Below are 19,307 nucleotides of genomic sequence, written 5' to 3'. Positions count from 1 at the left end.
AGGTATAGCAATAGCTATTAGAATTATCCAAGCGACTCTTGATTTCCTCCCAGGAGGAAGATGATCATTACCGAATGTGGACCTTGAGGCACAAAGAACAGTTCACCGAGCAAGGAAAGATTTTCAGAGAGTTCACACTCGCCTCCCATTGCTCGAAGTAGAACTGGCTAGGGAAAGATACCAGATACTCAAAAACAACTACATCATCTGTATCAGACATTGTAAAAGGTATCATGGGCACAATTTGTTTCCTGCATCTGGAAATAATGACCCATGCAGTGAAAATTTTCATATTAGCATTAGTAGAGGCATTTGATGCAAGAAATCAAGCTTGTGCAGCATCAGCCAAAAAAAAAAAAAAAAATAAATAAATAAAAAATAACCACTTCCACTTCACCCCTCTGTTCGTTCGAAATACCTGTCCAGCTGAGCCTTAAACTTATTTAGGCTATCAACCTCCACCACAAGGGATGGCAGTCTGTTCCACCAACCAACCACCCGCTGGCTAAAGGCAAATTTCCTCACGTCTATCCTACATCTGTCTTTTCTCAATTTGAATTTATGCCCTCTCAGGTGATTATTCTGAGCAAGAGGAAGAATCCCATCAGCATTGAGCATGCTCAAACCATTCAAGGCTTTATACACCTCTATCAGATCACCTCGCCGGTGCCTAGTCTCCAGACACTGTAATTTGCAAAACTTAAGCCTTTCTTCGTAAGAGAACCCCTTTGTTCCATTCACCAATCTTGTTGCCCTTCTCTGTACTCGTTCCAGCATCTCTACATCCTTCTTGAAATAAGGCCTCCAGACCTGTATACAGTACTCTAGGTGCGGTCTGACCATTGCCTTATACAAGGGAATAATCACCTCCTTATCCCTTCTAGAAAAATTCCTATATATCATCGACAATACACCATGAGCTACTCTTGCAGCCCGTCTGCACTGCTCAGAAAACTTCATATCTGCCTGCACAACCACCCCCAGGTCCCTTTCATTCTCTACCACTGTTAGTGTAGTACCACAGAGTTGATACGTTGCTCTGGGGTTGCTGTTTCCCATATGTAGTACTTTAGATTTGTCAATGTTAAACTTCATTTGCCACCACTCAGCCCTTCTGCTCAACCTTTCCAGATCCTGTTGCAGTAACATAGTGTCAGTAGTGTCCTTGACAACCCTGCCAACCTTTGTGTCGTCTGCAAACTTGGACATTAAGCTTGATATACCATCATCAATATCATTTATAAATACAGAAAACAATAATGGACCCAATACTGAACCCTGAGGGACTCCACTAATAACATTAGTCCACGATGAGCAGTGTCCATTGATTACCACTCTCTGTCTTCTCCCCCTCAACCACCCCTTTATCCATAGCAGCAATTTGCCTCCAATGCCATACTGCTCCAATTTGTGCAGCAGTCTTCCATGTGCAACAGTATCAAAAACCTTTCTAAGATCCAAGTATATAATATCAAAGTTATTCCCTGCATCCAGTTCTTTTGTGACTGCATCATAGTATCCAATCAAATTGGTCAGGCAAGACTTCCCCTTAACAAAACCATGCTGTGTCTGAGCTATAACTGAAGTCTTGTCTAGATGATCCTGCAGTGCTTCTTTAACCAGTGCCTCCATTAATTTTCCAAGAACAGAAGTCAAACTAACAGGTCTATAATTACTTGTGTCGCCCTTTGATCCTCCTTTGTGAATTGGGGTCACATTTGCACATCTGCAGTCCATGGGTACTTCCCCTGAATCTAAGGAAGCTCTCATAATTATGGCTAAGGGTTTGCTTACTTCCTTTGCTGCATCCTTTAATATAACTGGATAGATCCCATCCACCCCAGGTGCCTTTCTTGTATTTATCTTCAACAATTTCTCCTCCACTTTACTCTCAGTTATTACAAGATTCTCTAGCTTACTGCCAGAGTTGAATACACCTCTGACATTCCCCTCGCTGAATAACTCCTCATGTGTGAATGTCGATGCAAAATATTCATTCAGTTTGTTAGCTACCTGAGCAGGATCATCAACAGTTAACCCATCGATATCAAGTGGACCAATCTGATTCATCCCCTTCCTTCTAGAGTTTACATAAGTAAAGAACTCTTTGCTGTTTTTCTTTGCATCCCTTGCCAAAGATTTCTCGTAATCTGCCTTCGCCTGCCTAACCTCCTTTGTAACTTGGTTACAGATCAACTTGTAACTATCGTAGGCTTCTGTGTCACGTGTTAATTTGTATATATCCCATGCATTTTTCTTCTCTGCCATATGTCTCATTAGTTCATCTGACATCCACTTAGGCCTAAACCTTGAACAATATCTCTTAGTTGGTATGTAAAGCCTAGTAGCTTCCAAGATAAGTTCTTTGAATGCTTCAAACAGCATTACCAACATGATGTTACCAACAGCAAATTTTGAATTTGCTGTTGGTAACATCATCAGTTGGTCCCACTGTATAGAGTTTAAATACTGTCTCAGTCCATCGTAGTCACCTTTACGAAAGCAATAACCCTTCCCTTTACCCCTAATGGTAGTTATCTCTTATAGTTACAAACAAACTGCGCCGCCGAGGCAAAGTCCTCACCTCAACTACCAGACCTGATGGAAGCTTTACTTACACCTGGTAGGATTCTTTTACCAATATGCTGGACACAATTTTCTCCAATGACCTGCCATTAACTGAGAAATAGCAATCAATTGTCCTGACTAATGATACTTACACCACTGAGAATGTGGAGCAGCCATTCACAAAAATTAAACTCAGCGCTGTGCTAGACAAAACCCAAGTAAATAAGACCCCAGCAAAGACCTCCTCGAGGTGAATGTTGTGAAGAAATTTGCTGACCATTATCCAGCCGTTCTCAAATTGATTCTGAAAACTCCTGACAAGATACTTGAAGAACTGAGTCCCATAGCCCTGATTCATGTGTTATCCAAGCTGTTGGAAAGATTCATCCTCTACTGGCTCTCCAAGTACTGTTATGATTAATTTTGCTGGGCCACCTGTGCTAGGTCTTTGACTGATTATGATGGCCCAGCATTAGGAGGCTGCGGCATTCTAAAATTTAACATAATTTGTATAATTGTATTGAATCATATCTAATTAGTAGTAGTGGCATGTGATGCAAAAAGCAAGTGTATGAGCTTATGCAGCATCAGCCAAAAAAAAAATCACACCATTCCCTCCAAATGCCTGTCCAGTTCCTACTTAAATTTATTTAACCTATCAACTTCCACAATGACAGATGGAAGTTTCTTCCAGCATTAACCACCCGCTGGCTAAAGGCAAATTTCTGCACATCTGTTCTACATCTGTCTTTTCTTAATTTGAATTTATGCCCCCTTAGGTTCGTAACCTGAACAAGTGGAAAGATCCCATCAGAATTCATTGTGCTCAACCCATTCAAGGCCTTAAACACTACAATCAGATCACCACGCAGGTGCCTAGTCTCCAGCCACCGCAATTTGCAGAACTTAAGCCTCTATTGGTAAGAGGATCCGTTCATTCCCCTCACCAATCTTGTTGCCCTTCTCTGTACATGCTCAAGCAAATCTACTTCCTTCCTAAAATGAGGCCTCTAGACCTGTACGCAGTACTCAAGGCGTGACCTGACCATTGCCTTATACAGATGGACAATCGCCTCCTTTTCCCTGCTAGTAAAATTCCTATATATCATTGACAAAAACCCCATGACCTGCCCTGGCAGCCTGTCTACATTGCTCAGAAAACTTCATATCTGACTGCGCAATTACTCCCAGGTCTTTTTCATTTTCTACCACCTTAAGTGTAGTACCACACAGTTGGTATGTTTCTCTGGTGTTACTTCTACCCATATACAGTACTTTGCATTTATCAAGGTTAAACTTCAGTTGCCACTTCTTAGCCCATCTGCCCAAACTATCCAGTTCATCTTGCAGTAGCACACTGCCATTACTGTCATTAACAACCCTGCCAACCTTTGTATCATCTGCAAACGTCGACACTAAGCCTGATATACCTTCATCAATATCATTGATAAATATACAAAACAACAGTGGACCCAACACCGAACCCTGTGGGACTCCACTAATAACATTAGTCCATGAAGAGCAGCACTCATTGATTACCACCCTCTGTCTTCTCGCACTCAACCATCCTTTTATCCATTGCAGCAATTAATACCCTTAATACCATTCTGCTCCAATTTGTATAATAGTCTTCCATGTGCAACAGTGTCAAAAGCATTCCTGAAATCCAAATATATGATATCAAAATTATTTTTTGTATCCAGTTCCTTTGTAACCACATCATAATAACCTATCACCCGGAACAGAAGTTAAACTAACTGGTCTGTAATTACTCGTGTCACCCTTCGATCCCCCTTTGTGAATTGGGGATACATTTGCCCATCTCCAGTCCTTGGGGACCTCCCCTGACTCCAAGGATGATCTCATAATTATGGCTAAGGGTTTGCTTAGTTGTTTTGCACCTCCTTTAATATAACTGGATAGATCCCATCCAACCAGGTTCCTTTCCTATGGTTAACTTCAACAATTTCTCCTCCACTTTGCTCTAAGTTATTACAAAATCATTAAGCACCCTGCTACAATTTTATAACCTTCTGCCATTTTCAAACCTTAACTCCTCATGTGTGAATGTAGATGCAAAATACAGTGGATTCCGGTTATTTGGGCCACCGGTTAATCGGGGCAGCCGTTTATTTGGGGCAAATCTTAAAAAACAAAAACCAATCGAGAAAATAGCCAGGGTTTACTTCGCTTAATTGGGACAAAATGCCGTTTAATCGGGGCAGGAGACCTCAGCACTGGAGATTACCCTACGATTGTCTCCGACCGTACCACGTAGTTCGGTCGGATTTCTGGAAGTCACAACCATAAAACAATAGAAACAATTAGCAGTCACCTGTTTATTGGGCTTTTGTGTTAGTGCAATCTATCATAAACGGACAGTAAACTCGATCTTATTGAATTTGCGGTAATACCGACAGCTGGAATTCTGTGGGTTATTATGGCAAAATGTCTTTACACTTCCATGGAATCTTCAATCATATAAAAAAAATAATTTTCAGAATCTTCTCTTCATTCCTATTTTGAAAGCTTCGTAATTTGTTACTCCGTTCTCACTTGCGCGTGTTGTGTTACTTGCAATTTGTGTGTGCCGTGTTCTTTGTTATTGATTGCTTAACTTGTTACTGTTTTAAATTTTAACCACCACCCACAAATGTCAGTGAACAGAAATGTCAACTAGTTAGTATGTACATATTACAGTACGTATTAATTATTCCGATTATCACGTATATTCTTCCGATTTTCACGTATCATTAATTTTTTAATTGGTAAGGTAATAAAGAGTAAATCTGTGCTTAATATATCTTTACTTTTATAGCCTGTGGATAGTATTCCTCATATTTTCGCTAATTAGAATCGCTGTTTAATAGAATTAAAATTCAATTCACAAACGTGATCACAATGACCGGCGCTTACTACACATCGTATAGTGAACGGTACTTTACTGTGGTGAGTTCGTCGTAATGTGATTTGATTGTACAGTGAACTAATTGTAAAGGGGGGGGGTAAATTGTATTTTTAACTATTTATGTGAAACTTCGGATAATTGGGGCAGCCGCTTAATCGGGCCAAAATGCACTAGTCCCGATGTGTCCCAAATAACCGGAATTGACTGTACTCATTCAGTTTGTTTGCTATCTGAGCAGGATCATCAACAGTCGAACCATCAATATCAAGTGGACCAATCAGATTCATCCCCTTCCTTTTAGAGTTTATATAAGTAAAGAAATCCTTGCTGTTTTTCTCAGCATCTTTTGCCAAAGATTTCTCGTAATCTGCCTTCGCCTGCCTAACCTTCTTTGTGACATTACAGACTATCTTATATCTGCCATAGGCTTCTGAGTCGCTTGATAATTTATATGCATCCCATGCATTTTTCTTCTCTGTCACGAGTCTCGTTAGTTCATTTGATAACCATTTAGGTATAAACCTTGAACAATATTTCTTAATAGGTATGAAACTTTTAGTAGCATCCATGATTAATTCCTTGAATGCTTCCTACTTAGAATTTACTGTTGGTAACATCATCAGTTATGATGTACATGTACAGAATTTAAAAACTGTCTGAGTCCACTGTACTCACCTTTACCGAAGCAAAAACCCTTTCCTTTACCCCTGATGGTAATTATATCTTTAAGTAAATCCCACATCAGTACACTGTGATCACTGCCACCTAGTGGTTCCTTTATCTGCAAATTCTTAATATATGAATGATCACTGCTGATAACCAGATCAAGAGTATTACCCTCTCTGGTTGCCTCTCGAACGTGCTGCAGAAAACTCATCCAATAAATCTACAAACGTCTTACTAGTGTGTGAGTGACGAACCCACAAATTCCAGTGAAGTTGTTGTCACTTCCAAGTGCCAGTCAGTCACTGGAATTGTCACTCGATATTGCCACCAGGGCTCTGTCCTGGGACCTTTTTTTTGGTCCATTGTCCTGGATGAGTTCCTTGGGATGGGCCTTGAGCATGTTGAGTCTCTTGCTTTTGCAGTGAGAGATTTTCGCTGACCTGGTCTTGGTAGTGAATACTGAAGAGCAGAACTGGCCTTGAAAATCATACTAGCGGAGCCTTTTCTAAGCTACAGAAGTGAGCAGCTACTCATCAGCTGATCATCTCCCACGAGAAAACTAAATCAATATTGCTTAAAGGAACACTACAGCGAACTAGACCACCAGTCATTAAAACAGACAATATTTCAGTACGGCTCTATCCAGAAGTCAAGTGTTTGGTAATACTTATTGATATGAAGCTCACCTTTCACCCTCATCTAAAGTACCTGGCCGAAAAGATTAAGAAGTATTCTGCTATGATCACTGGGATTAGTTGGGTGGGCTTGGGGCATCAAGCGTCTGACCTTGATGTTAATTTACAAGTCTATTTTCATCCCCATCATCTCCTATGGTGCAGCTGTCTGGTACACCAAGGCTACACTCTCATGAAATAACAGCAAACTAAACTTCATCCAGAGAACAATGCTACTTAGAGTTGTGAGGATGTGCCACATAGTTAGAATCCCCTGCACTCCAGATCTTTGCTGGCTGCCAGCCCCTCCACTTGGAGGTCATCTGCAGAGGTTTCTTCCAGTGCTTGAAGCAAGGCATCCTCATGACAATAGCTTCTATTACCCTTGATCTCACAAATGATCAGGGCATGAAAAGAAGAAAATCACCAAAAAAATTACCAGAATCCGGCAAGGTGGTTGGGAAAACTTTGGCAAGTGTATAATTACCAGGAAATTTATCCCATCAATTGCATTTGCTACTCTGAAGCCTCCTCCGTGCTATTCAACATTTCTACAAGCTACCTTCCTTCTTACAGGACATGGGTCTTTCAAACTCAAACTGACAATGCTGGGGTGAAAATGACCCTCTATGTATATGTGGAGACGAAGAAAGTTGGAACCACATTATATACACTTTTCCTAAATACAAATATCCCTGACTCATCACTGAAATACATGAAAATCCACAGCATAATGAGCACCTCTTACTGCAGGATGAGTGTTGTTATCTTGCATTTACTGAGTTTGTGAAATCAGTCTTTGAAATTACACAAGCCAGCCATCAAACAAATCCATAACAGACAGATGACAATCAGGACAACTAATTCATCTAATGACCTTCCACAACTTGCTGACTCCTTCCTATGGAATTGCTTCTCCATGCCTCATACAATTGTACCTTGATGAGTTGATTATAATCGGACTGCACGGTAGGACCTCACACCTACCTGCTGGTAGGATCCACTGGAAGTCAACCTGCAGAGTTTCACTCAAAGGACAAATGCAGACTCGACAAAGTTTAACCCCTCTAATTGATCTTGCCTGAACATTTTCTGATATTGACCTTTAAAAGGATATACATGAACTGACATATGAAAACCCCTATGTAGGTAGGAATACTGATGCTACTTATGTTGTGTGGGATATCTCACTTGGGGTAGCATGTTTCTGCTGACACTCCCCTAGAGTGTGGAATGATATATTCTTCCCATGCCTGAGTAGGAACAGCCTACCTTGCAAATCCTCACAAGGGTAGGATTTTTTTTTTTTCCTTCTTTTCACAGACATCTTCTGGTATGGAATAACTATGCCTCTGTATGCCATAGGGTGGGTCAGGTGCTGCTGATACCTTTGGGTGTGGGATGCCAAATGCCACTCTCCTTTGCAGTTCTCTGCCCTGCATACTTTTACTGTCCCTGGAATCAGGTGGACTTCCCAGCCCAGGAGTGTCTAACCCTTCATTCCTTCCCTGCCTCCCTCATCTGGAGGATGCCTTCTTTCCTGGTCCTTCCATCTTCTTACCCACTTTGACTCCCATTCTTCGACTATCGCCTTTGCCCACGCTTTTTTTTTTTTTAACTTGGACTTCATCCAGGAAGCTCAGGTGACCATGTCAGAGACCAGCCAGAGAATAATGGACAGCCTGGCTCACCTCCTAATGGTGATGGTCCCACTAAGGCCCTGCGCCCAAGTAGCCAGAGAAACAACAGAACCCATCACAATACTATACACGCACAACATGCTGCACACACACTTCTGGCATTTACAGAGTTCTGTATACTTCACAAAGAGTACTGTGGCACAGTTGTGAGAGACCACCTAACACTAAATACTATACCACCTTCTTTCTGTGCAAAGATTTGCTCTTCTGGGAATTACCCGAACATGTAAATCCTTGGCCACAGAAGCATTATGGTATCAGGAAAGTTCCTTGCTGATCTGTTCGTGGTCAAGGCCTGCTTGATGTTCTCTTTGAAGTGCTGACTTCACAGACAGATTTTGAGCATCTGGTTTTCCCCAGTGGGAGTGGCAGCTGATGGCTTTGCTACATCAGCTGAGCAGAGGAGAATCTGTGATGAATTAAACACCATATGGCAAGACAATGGACTAGTTCTGAGAAGAGAGGGTTCCTACTCTCTGTTTGCACTGTGAGCTAGTGGACATCGCCTTGCATCCTTTAAGGCTGTAGCTCCTGTTTGATCATGTCCAGTAAGGATGCAATGGGGTTTGCTCATTGCATCCTTACTGGACATGACTTGTGGTCTATGCTCTTTCAGTTGGGTCTTGTCCCTTCAGATATGTGCAAGTGTGATGAGCCAGCGACTGGAATCTACATTATGTTCTACTGTCCATTGAATGTAGATTTAAGGTTTCAGCCGGAGCAGGAGACTCTTGCTCTGTATGATGGCACTGTATGTGAACTACTTGCGACTCAAGAGTTTTTTATAACCAGTTTTGCTGGTTTAGAAATGTAGCAAAGTGAAGAAGCAGTATGAGATAGTAGTGACCAGCCTCCTCATGGTGGCAGACATGGCCTGTCTCCTCCAGCCAATGGTTGTTGCTGCATCAAATTCTTTCTTACTATATGTTTAGGTTACCTCTGTTGTGTTTTGTTTAATTAATTAACCAACTGACAGTACTTGAGTTGGATTGCAGGTGAGAGTCAACAGTTGCATATAGGCAAAAGCCTAGGGGACAGCTGATGCAAGTCACCTGAATATGGCCTTCCTGTACGCATATTCAAATTCTCCATCCCTCATGTTTGAGTAGATCCATGTTTTCAACATCCCTACTACGTCAGCTTTTGGTAACTTAACCAGTACTTAAAATTCATCAAATTTGTCTGCTACACTCCTAGCATTAGTGTGTATGCAAGTATACATGTACCTGTTTTTACTTTTAGTAACTTAACATAACTGTTATATTTGCCTTTCACAAGATTAGAAGAGTTAAGTATAGTACGCTGACTGGGCTAGCCAGGTGGGTAAAGTGCCTGCCTAGAAACCCGAAGGTCGCGGGTTCAAATCCTGCCTCGGGCTTGGATCAAAGTACTGCAAAAACCTTGGGAGGTGCATTATGGCCACAGAAGTTGATGCACCAACAACTACAAAAAAAAAAAAAAAAAAAGGATAGTACAGTGACAAGACTTGGAAATTTGAATTGGTCATTATACATTTTCCACAATAAGTCTTATTGCAAATAAAAAAAAAAAATCATAAGTCAGTATCAACTTTAGAACAATAATAACATTTTCCCACCTTTGGGTTTTCTTCACTTCATCGTATCAGTGTAAAATATCTGGTGATCTGACTTGGTTATTTGGTAGATTCACCTGTGAAGCATACTTGTTAGCCAAACTTGTATCAAAAGTACAGTTTGCATTAAGATGCTGTTGATCATCAGCTATTAGACTTCCAGTAGTGCTGTCATGATCAGAAGTACAATCAAAAATGGAACATTGACAGTGTGTAGCTATTTCATTAACCACAAAACCTTTGCTTCTGTTAATGCTGGAGGGAAAGGGATAAACCAAATTAGTTCACTAGTTATGGCATAAATATTGATGATCCTGTTCAGGTTGCTAACATGAATAAATATTTTTCATCTACGTTCACATGTGAAGAAATTTTTAGCGATGGCATAAGAACGTATACCATTATACACACTTGTGTTCAAAGAAAGTGCATCGCCCCCTAAAATTGTAATTGCCATCCGAATAACATAAGTATATGGCAATATTTCTTACAGATTGCATCAGATAAAATTGACACGCATAGGTGATGACATAGTATTGCATCAACTGTTACTTTCAGCTATGTAAGCATGCTCTGCAAGAGTTGCAGTCAAACCTTGCTTATGTCAGGATGGCAAGTTACGTGCAGTTGACGCCATGAAGAAAAAGTGCTATTGTTGCTTTACATGAGGAAGGATGTTCTTCCCATCACATCGCTTATAGAGTGTCTTGTAATCAGTCGACAGTGAGTAGATTTCTTTCCAAACTCAAGAATACTGGTTTTACTGATAGGAAAAAAGGAACCGGATGCAAACGAGTCTCTTCACCAAAACAGGACCACGTTTTGAAGTGCTTGTGCCTTAACAACTGTAACACTTCTTCTGAGCTGAAAAGAGAATGGGAAGAACATACAGGAGTGGTAGCAAGTGCAGTAACAGTCAGAAGGTGCCTCTTCAAAAATGGACTTGTAACCCATTGTCCTATGAAGCCCCTCCTCACACAAAAAATGAAAAAGGCCTGATTAATTTGGTGTAAGGAGCATGTCAAATGGACCCCTGAGCAGTGGAAGTCAGTTATTTTCTCGGATGAGAAGAAATTCAAATCAACCTGCATGGCTCTGTTGGGAGACAAATGATTCACTGTAGACGTGAAGAATACCATCCAGACTGTATGGTGTCTACAGTGAAATTCTCTACCAGCCAAATGATATGGGGAGTGCATTTCATATCATGGAGTAGGTCACCTGCAGTTTGAGGTTCCATAAATGCCAATGGATACCTAGCTATATTGGAAGGCAAATTGCTGCCAAACATTAGAGACTATTTCAACCTGCCAAGTAACTGCATCTTTCAGGATGACTCTGCTCCTTGTCATCGGTCGAAAAGTGAAGTGTAAGTAGGCACTTCTGTAGTTACTTTAGCTTCATTTCTGCATTAGAGGTTCGATGGTAATGTGTTTACATTTGTTACAGGTGAAAAAATGATTGGAAGAACGGTCCATTACAACTGTTAGCTGGCCAGGAAACAGCCCAGACCTGAATCCTGTAGAGAACTTTTGGCATTGTTTGTAATCTGCAGTTGCCAGAAAGAAACCAAAGACCCTTCGTGAACTTCAGGAAGCCATAATTCATGTTTGGAACCACGAGCTATCAGTTGATTATCTTCAGAATTTGATCTTGTCAATGCCTCAATGGTGTGCTGCTGTCATCAGGGCCAGAGGCGGTTCAACTAAATATTAGTTTGCATCTGGTGAACTTTTCGTTTTGTTTTCCGTTTAAACTGAAGCAAATCAGGGCTTCTGATAACATTTCAGCCATAATTGTTGTGTTTACTAAAACTGTTGTATGAAGGTTGCAAATGTTCATTTTGGAATATTTTGAGAGCACCTGACAAATATTACTTAACTATTAATTATCTTTTGTTTATATTACTATTTGTGATACTTGTCATTAATGTAACATACCATCGCGAAAAAGGGTTTAGAAATGTAAAATTCCTGGGTAATGCACTTTCTTTGACCACCAGTGTATAATTGAAAGAAAAACAAATTTCTGATAACTGAGAAGAAAGTGGAAGAGAAATTGAAGCTAAAAAGAAAATAAGGCGCCTGGAGCTGAAGGAATCTATCTGGTCATAATAAAATAAGCAGTGAAAGTGGTAAGCCCACCTTTTGCCATAATTATGAGAGCATCCTTGAATTCAGTGGAGGTTAGGGATGTAAAATATCTTCCTATTCACAAAGGGGAAGTAAAGGATAAAGTTTTTTTTATTACAGACCTGTGAGTTCGACTCCTGCTCCTGGGAAAATAATGGGATCAGTGAAGTAATGTAGATCATCTTGGCAGGAATGCAGTTTACAGAAATCACAGCATGGATTTGTTAAGTGGAGCTTTGTCTTACCAATCTGATTAAATATTATGACATAACCACAAAGGGAACTGGATGAAAAAATAATTCTGACATCATATACTTGAATTTCAGTAAAGCTTTTGATTCTGTTCACATGAAAGACTGCAGTACATGGAGCAGTGTGACATTAAGGGATATAACTGCTGTGGATAAGGGGATGTTTGAGTGACAGAGGACAGAGTGTGTTTATTCACAAGTACAGCACTTCTTTAAAGATAATTGATAAATATCGCGCTTAATATTTAAGTTTTCAGAAGCTGGCAGAGTGGTTAATAGGAACCAGGGTATGTCACTGCAGCAAGACCTAGAGAAATTAGGCAGGTGAGCAAGAAGTGGCCCTCCTGCCAAATTTCTCATTGCATACCAATTATAGCCTACCAATATACACTGAGTGGACAGAAATCATGGGATACCTAGCTACCTAGTAACGGGTAGGCTTACCTTTTGCCCAGATAAGGGCAGTCACACAGCGAGGCATTGAGTCCATTAGTTCACGAAAGCATTCCACTGTTATTTCCTTCCAATGCTTGCTGCACCACTGTCATAATTCCATCACATTCCTGAGTGGAGGATCCAAAGCTCAAATGGACCTATCCACAGCATCCCAGAGATGCTCTACAGGGTTCATGTCTGGTGAACGGGGAGGCCATTCCATGGTGGTAAAATCTGCAGAATGCTCTTTGAACCATGTTATAGTCACCACAGCTCTGTGTGGATGTGCATTGTCCTGCTGGAAGAGTCCATTGCCCTGTGGGTGCACGATGACCATGAAGGAATGTGGATGGACATGTAACCTGGACCGTTTAGAGATGCGTCTAGACACACCAGAGGTCCCAACATGTACCAGATGAACAAGCCCCAGACTATTACCAACCATCCACTTGCCTGAACAGTTCCTTATTGACATGATGGGTGCATAGCTTCATGTAGTTTCTGCCAGATATGCACCCTGCCATCTGATGAAATAACTGGAAATGGGACTCATTGGACCAGGAGACCAGTCTCCAATCATCTAAGGTCCAGTGCCAATGTTCTTTTGCTCAGTTGAGATGTACAGTCCTGTGTCGTGGTGTTAGCGATGAGACTCTGGTGGGTTGGTGGCTCCCATAACCTACTGCAGCTAGTGATCGCCTGATGATGTTGATGGAGATGTTTCTGGCACCCCCTTCGTTGAAGTTGGCAGTGATTTGTGCCACTGTCACTCTCCTGTTGGCTGAAACAGTGTGAGACAGACGTCAATGGCCACGTTCATCCATCACCTTTCTCCACCCACAGTGCTGTCCACAATGAGATATTATTCCGGAAATAGCATATGCCTGATACACTCTTGATGCTGTCGAACGGGGATAGTGCAATTTCTGTACTGCCTCTGCGATAGAGTGACCTGTGCATCGGGCACCCATTATCATCTCTCTTTCCAAGTCTGTTAACTCATGACATTTATCCATACTGACATCGAATTGCCAGCTACGTGAATATAGTGTACCTATATACCTGCCAAGTGGTAGGTTCATCTACTAGCGAAAAGGGTGACAGCATTGTGTTGCCCAGGAACTGGGTATCCCATGAATTCAGTCCTTTCAGTGTACTATACCCATTAGGTGTGCTACATTACATTCCACTGTTGATATGCTGTATTACTAATACTAATATAACACAGTGGAGAACACAAAAATCCTAGGGGTAATTGTACAGTCTGATAACGAAGTTCTCAGAGCAGAACAGATTGACTCCAAGGACAACTTAGGATTCTGTCAATGATATGCAGTAATTTTGCTGGTAGGGCAGGGGAAGTGATTATTCCATTGTATAAGGCAATGATTAGTACACATCTTAAATACTGCATACACGTCTGGAAGCTTCATTTAAGGATTGATGTAGATCTAGATCTGCTGGAACTAGTGCAGAGAAGAGCAACACGATTAGCAGGAGTCACAAAGGTACTCTTACCAAGTAAGAATTTAGTTCTGAAAATTGCAGCATCTGGGGGGGAACTAAGGGGGGGGCGGCGATTCTCCAACGCATTACAGCCTAAAAAAATGTGCAACTTGTGAAATGTTTGCCAAACTCTCTGGAACAGAACACAACATGATCAGGCCAAGGAGGATGTCTTTGCGTGTGTGCGCGTGCGCGCGCCAGGCGCAGAGAGTGTCTAGAAATTAGGCATCAACTCAGTGTTCTACTGGGCATCTATGAGAGCTTGAGGTATAGGGTAGATACCCACGAAGAAATTAATATGAGAGGCCTGTCAAGCTCTCAGCTGCCCAACTCAATGCCAGAGCTAACTCCTGGGCATCAGGCAACACAGTGGCAATCTCCAAGGCAGAATGCACTGGTCCCAAAGGGACTAGTTATCGTTGGTGACTTATTGTCAGGGAGACGGGGAATATATTGTGTAAAAAGGATAGATGGAACAGGACCAGGGTATGTCTGCCAGGGACAAAAGTTAATGACGCTGTAAAGCATATATCATCTTTTAAGGGCACAAAATGTGATATTGTTGTACACATTGGCACCAGCATTAGGAGTAGGAGATCTGCAGATTTACTTAACAAGTACAAGTCAATGTTGCAAAAAAAAAAAAAAAAAAAAAAGTCGTGAGTTAGGGTTAAATTTGAAAGTGTCTGCAATTCTGCCCAGACATGATAGGAAGGAGTACGTGATGAGAGCATTGTCAATCAATTCGGCCCTGGAGAGAATGTGCAAGGCTCAAGGGGTAGAATTTTTTTCAGCGTGGTCTGTGCTTGTTAACAGGAGAGACTGCTTCTACAGGGATGGGATACACTTAAATAAAAAGGGTGCAAGAATATTTGCTGATGTTATCTAGGCAGTGTTAGGTGGGTCGGAAAACTGCAAGCTTGGGGAGATTCACAGACTGAAAGGTTAAAAGTAGCCACAGGCAGAGGTGAAGGGGATTCTTTCACAACTTCTATTAGAATAAGTAGCGACCTGCAGCGAGGGGTGCTTGGGGGTTTCAGGGACTGATGACAGTAATCGTGAAACAGGTGGGTATATGTGATGTGCCGTGTAACTAGGAATAGGTGCATGTATAGCAATACTAGAAGTATAGAAAATAAATTTGATGAATTTGAAGTGTTGGTCAAGACATCAAAGGCAGATATTGTTGGGATATCAGAGACGTGGTGTCACGCTGATATTAGGAATGCAGAATTGGAATTTGGGGAGTACAATGTGTATAGAAAGGATAGACATGATAGGAAGGGAGGAGATGTCATGCTGTTAATTAAGAAAAACATAAAATCAAAAGAAGTGCATCCAGTTGATATAGAGGAACAGTGCACTGTTGAGTCAGTTTGGTGTGACATAAGCACTGCGAAAGCAAAAATAGGAGTGGGAGTGTGTTACAGACCTAATGGCTTGATTGAGTACAATGAACAATTGTACAGAGAAATAGGTTGGGCTAGTAAATCAAAATGTCTTATAATGGGGGATTTTAACTTCCCAGATATTGACTGGAACATTGTGTGGGTTGGTCACTCACACACTAGTAAGACGTTTGTGGATTTATTGGATGATTGTTTTCTCCAGTAGCATGTTCGAGAGGCAACCAGAGAGGGTAATACACTTGATCTGGTTATCAGCAGTAATCATTCATGTATTATGAATTTGCAGATAAAGGAACCACTAGGTGGCAGTGATCACAGTGTACTGATGTGGGATTTACTTAAAGATATAATTACCTTCGGGGGTAATGGAAAGGGTTTTTGCTTCTGTAAAGGTGAGTACAGTGTCTCAGACAGTTTTTAAATTCTGTACAGTGGGATCAACTAATGATGTTACCAACAGTAAATTCTTAGTGGGAAGCAATCAAGGAATTAATCATGGATGCTACTAAAAGTTTCATACCTATTAAGAAATATTGTTCAAGGTTTAGGCTTAAATGGTTATCAAATGAACTAATGAGACTCCTGACAGAAGAAAGATGCATATAAATTATCAAGCGACTCAGAAGCCTATGACAAATATAAGCTAGTCTATAATCAGGAGGTTAGGTAGGCGAAGACAAATTACGAGAAATCCTTGGCAAAAGATGCTAAGAAAAACAGCAGGGATTTCTTTACTTATGTAAACCCTAAAAGGAAGGGGATGAATCTGATTAGTCCACTTGATATCTATGGTTCGACTGTTGATGATCCTGCTCATATAGCAAACTGAATGAGTATTTTGTATCTACATTCATACATGAGGAGTTATTAAGGTTTGAAAAACGGCAGAAGGTTATCAAATTGTAGCAGGGTGCTTAATGATTTTGTAATAACTGAGAGTAAAGTGGAAGAGAAATTGTTGAAGTTAAACATAAGAAAGACACCTGGAGTGGATGGAATCTATCCAGTTATATTAAAGGAGGCGGCAAAGCAACTAAGCAAACCCTTAGCCATAATTATGAGAGCATCCTTGGACTCAGGGGAGGCTCCCCATGGACTGGAGATTTGCACATGTCTCCAATTCACAAAGGGGGGGGGATTGAAGGGTGACACGAGTAATTACAGACCAGTTAGTTTAACTTCTGTTCCGGGTGAAATAATGGAGTCACTGGTTAAAGATGCATTGCAGGATCATCTAGACAAGACAGCAGCAATAATTCAGACACAGCACTGGTTTGTTAAGGGAAAGTCTTGTCTGACAAATTTGATTGGTTATTATGTGGTTACAAAGGAACTGGATGCAAAAAATAATTTTGATATCATATATTTGGATTTCAGGAATGCTTTTGACGCTGTTGTGCATGGAAGACTATTGTACAAATTGGAGCAGAATGGTATTAAGGGTATTAATTGCTGCAATGGATAAAAGGATGGTTGAGTGGGAGAAGACAGAGGGTGGTAATCAATGGGTGCTGCTCTTTGTGGACTAATGTTATTAGTGGAGTCTCACAGGGTTCGGTGTTCGGTCCACTGTTGTTTTGTATATTTATCAATGATATTGATGAAGGTATATCAGGCTTAGTGTCGAAGTTTGCAGTTGATACTAAGGTTGGCAGGGTTGTTAATGACAGCAATGGCAGTGTGCTACTGCAACAGGATCTAGACAATTTGGGTAGATGGGCTAAGAAGTGGCAACTGAAGTTTAACCTTGACAAATGCAAAGTACTGCATATGGGTAGAAGTAACCCTAGAGAAACGAACCAACTGTGTGGTACTACACTTAAGGTGGTAGAAAATGAAAAAGACCTGGGAGTAATTGTGCAGTCAGATATGAAGTTTTCTGAGCAATGCAGAGAGGCTGCCTGGGCAGGTCATGGGGTTTTGTCAAAGATATACAGGAATTTTGCTAACAGGGAAAAGGAGGTGATTGTCCCTCTGTATGAGGCAATGGTCAGGCCATGCCTTAAGTACTGCGTACAGGTCTGGAGGCCTCATTTTAGGAAGGATGTAGATTTGCTTAAGCGTGTTCAGAGAAGGGCAACTAGATTGGTGAGGGGAATGAAGGGATCCTCTTACTAAGAGAGGCTTAAGTTCTGCAAATTGCAGTGGCTGGAGACTAGGCACCCTCGCGGTAATCTGATTGATGTGTATTAGGCCTTGAATGGGTTCAGCACGCTGAATTCTGATGGGATCCTTCCACTTGTTCAGATTACGAACCTAAGGGGGCATAAATTCAAATTAAGAAAAGACAGATGTAGAATAGATGTGCGGAAATTTGCCTTTATCCAGCGGGTGGTTAATTGCTGGAACAAACTTCCATCTGTCATTGTGGAAGTTGATAGGTTAAATAATTTTAAGGAGGAACTGGACAGGCATTTGGAGGGAATGGTGTGATTTTTTTTTTTTTTTTTTTTTTGCCTGATGCTGCATAAGCTCATACACTTGCTTTCTTGCATCACATGCCACTTGATGAGTTTGATATATTGGTTAAGTGATTAAATTCTGACATTATCAGTATAGCACAAACATTACCACTCTGATAGTAGACATTAAATATATAGATTATAGTGTGTACAGAAAGGAGAGACATAACATGGTGGGGGTGGATTATGCTTTTGATTAAGATATTGATTGCAATTCATGCATTGGCAGCTCACTCAGTTCATAGAAATTTGTGGTTTTACTAGATTGCTGCCTTCTAGAACAACATATTTTAGAGAGGCAGCAATAGAAAGTCTGTTCTCAATCTGGTTATCAGCAGTGATTCATCAGGTATTAAGAATCTTTAAATAATGGAACCATTAGGCAGCAGTTTTCATATATTCATATGGAATTTATTCAGGCAGATTACTGCTGGAGTAAAGAGAAGGGATTTTGTTTTTGCAACAGTTATTATAATTGGTTTAGACCTTTTTTAAACTCTTTTTCTGTGGGACCAACTGATGTTAAAAAAATGACAGTATGAGATGTATAGGAAGAACATCATTTTTGCAATAAATTTTGCTTGTTTCGCACCTTAGCTAAGTTAGAAGTGATGTTTTTGCACTAATTGAAAACATATTTCAAATTACTTGTAGCTTGAGGCTTCACAGCCCTAAATATTACACTGTTGTTAAAAAAATATCAATGCTGAATGGGAAGTGTTCAGGAAGGTAATCATAGAGGCTACTGACCTCTTATGCTAACTAACAACTATTCAAGGTTTAGACCAAAATGAATGTCAGAGGAAGTGATGAACTTAGTTGCAGAGAATAAAAATGCATATGTTAATCATAAATTTTATAATTAATCCATCCATTACCGATAGGGGAGACAGTGCTTTAGTAAGCACAAACTAGTCTGTAAAATTCTTTCTCTTTGTTCAACACTAGAAGAAAAAGGATGAATCACATTGGTCTATTTAGCATAAATGCCATAACTGTTGG

The 19,307-nt window shown here is 40.7% G+C and overlaps 1 protein-coding gene across 1 annotated transcript in view; it reads left to right on the top strand.

The window, feature by feature from the left end:
* The window catches only part of Rab3-GAP (Rab3 GTPase activating protein), a 606,356-nt gene that overhangs the window by 239,293 nt on the left and 347,756 nt on the right, over positions 1–19,307 (top strand). The gene's annotated exons all lie outside the window — the stretch shown is intronic.

This window comes from Mastigoproctus giganteus, chromosome 6 (genome assembly GCF_048544385.1).
Source record: "Mastigoproctus giganteus isolate SK-2022 chromosome 6, ASM4854438v1, whole genome shotgun sequence".
NCBI classification, from domain to species: Eukaryota; Metazoa; Arthropoda; class Arachnida; order Uropygi; family Thelyphonidae; genus Mastigoproctus; species Mastigoproctus giganteus.
Note: the sequence above shows the minus strand (reverse complement) of the source record. Positions and strands in the feature narration are given on the sequence as shown.